The sequence below is a fragment of the Macaca fascicularis genome, chromosome 13 (genome assembly GCF_037993035.2).
Source record: "Macaca fascicularis isolate 582-1 chromosome 13, T2T-MFA8v1.1".
Lineage (NCBI taxonomy): Eukaryota > Metazoa > Chordata > Mammalia > Primates > Cercopithecidae > Macaca > Macaca fascicularis.
In genome coordinates this window covers 81,574,332-81,576,738 of record NC_088387.1, presented here as the reverse complement: position 1 = coordinate 81,576,738, position 2,407 = coordinate 81,574,332, and positions in this window count along the sequence as shown.

The following is a 2,407-nucleotide window of genomic DNA, read 5'->3' as shown; positions in this document are numbered from 1 at the left end:
CAAACCACCGTTTTAAACCTTATCATTTCACTACCTTCTGCTTTGGAAGATACCATCACAATCACAATCTCAATTGCTCCCCCTGGAGCTCAATGCAGATAGTGCACTATGGAGCTGCACAGTGTGGCAGCTGTGCCTAACACAAATTCATCCTCTGGAAAACCCTCAAATCCAAGAGTTTTAATAAGTATAATTAATTTAAAGCCTTTCTTTATAGCAAAAAAAAGAGAGTCTGGAAAAATTTTCTAACTCATTAGGATTATGTGATAGTTTTAATCATATTGTTTTTATATTTATCAAGAAAAGATATAATCAATATATTTATTTGATTGAATTTAGGTATAACCAATAAAATAATCATAGATTGAGAATATTTTAATTTTTGAAATGGAGGGCAATGTCATGATGTGACTATTTGTGGCTATTTTGTTGGAGAACGATAGAAATGATACAACTGTGAAATGAGGGGGACTAGAATGAACTGCCGATCTCAAAACGTGCAGTTTTCTCATGGCTTTATTTACTTGTTTGAGGACTTCACAGAGCTCCTGACCAAGTAGAAGGGATGAAGAACCTATCCAAAAATAACAAAATCAAGGAAGAGGCAGGACAGTACTAGGCTGAAGGTCTAGATAGAATCAGCTCTGTTATGGCGCTGGGACGGTGCAGTGTGATCCTGGGTAGCAGGAGGAAACTTTTATGAATGAAGGCAGTGGGAATGGAAGGAGAACAATACAAACACTTGTTCTTATGGAAAGAGAATGAGCATTGGAGATAAATTAGTCTACTCTCATACTTCACTAGCTGTGTGATCTCAGGTCAAATCATTAACAACTCTGAAGGTCAGTTTGCTTTTCTATAAAAAGAGGTGGTAATGAACTTATAAATGTGAAAGTACCCAACCCAGAACCTTGTTACTGATTTTTTTCTTCACATTGGCTTCAGCTGAAACATAGTGGTGGGAAAGCAGGAAACTCCAGGGAATGGCGAGGTGGTGGTGGTAAATCAAAGAGAAGGTGAAAATGAGGTGGGCTAGAGATGGAACAGTTTCAAGAACAGACACACACAATCAATTCCACTTGCTTGCAAAGGAAAAACCACCGCTGTAACGCAGCAGCCTCTTATCCATCCAGGGAAAATTCAGCTTGCCATGCTTTTGGCAGCATGGGCTGGATACTCTGTAGGGTCCCCTCACAAAGAGCACAGGCTACAGTCACTTCATTTTCTAATGCTGCTGCCTGAGTTTTCATTTAATTAACAAGGCTGACCTTTAGAATGAGAGGTTTTTTTTCTTCCTTTATCTTAGCTTTACTATGATCCTAATGGAAGCTGAAAATCCGACAGTAAAGAGGTCCAAGGTTTCACTGATAAGGCTAATGTGTTGTTTCTGTATTTACAGAAAAAAAATTAATAGGCATAATTATAGATGCATATGCCAAAATCCCTTTCAGATAAATCTGACCTTAAGTAGGTGGGAACAGCAGGAAATGAAAGATAAGCCCTGGATAAGTATTTATCAAAAAAGACATCCCATATACCAAAAAACTGAGGCCCTAACAACACATGTCCTTGTAATTAGCTGTATTAACAGCATATTAGAGTTAGATTCTTACTCAATCCTCTCAACCTCTGGATATGGTGAAGTAGCTACTTTAAGCCTCTGTTGTGCACAGCGTCTGTGATGCTCTCTAGACAGAATGGCCAAATGAACCGGGGAGAAAGGGGAGAGTGACCCGCTATGGTGAATGCCATGGGGCCGCAGCCCTGCATGCTCTGTCTTTGCTCATGGTTGATGATGTTGTCCTTTGTCCTTTATAGTATTAGCAAGCAGATGGTGGCCCTCAAGCACCGGCAGAGTCTAGAGAATAATGCGTCATTGGCTTTGCTCTGGATTTATCCACAAACTCCCATGAGCCAGTGTCTGCTGAGAGAGTTAGTAAGATCTGCCTTGATCCTAAGTATAAGAGCCATAACTGTTATGCTTGAATTTTCTTCTTGGGTGCCCTTTTCTCTTTCTATTAGGGAATACTTTTTGTCAGCTCTTCAGGGAGACTGTTCACATGAATGGAATTCTAAATGGAGATTCTGTTTCTAAACTAGAGCTAACTCTGACTGTTCCTGACTGTGTCTGCAGACTAAGGAGTGCCTTGTTGTCATTAAGTGCGTGGCTTCTCACTAGGATCACTCATTCGGATGATGGTGAGGTTTTGTTTTTTTGTTTTTTGTTTTTTGTTTTTTTTTTTTGATACTGAGGATAGCAGCGAGTCTTTTCCCAGCTTCGCCCCATTGGTAAGCAACCAGCTATCATTGGTTTATTGACAGATTAAACAAAATAATACCAGGACTATTACAACTACCCTTGGGTCCAGAGAAATGCTGAAGTTTGTGTTTCCCCCGCTGTGAGCAC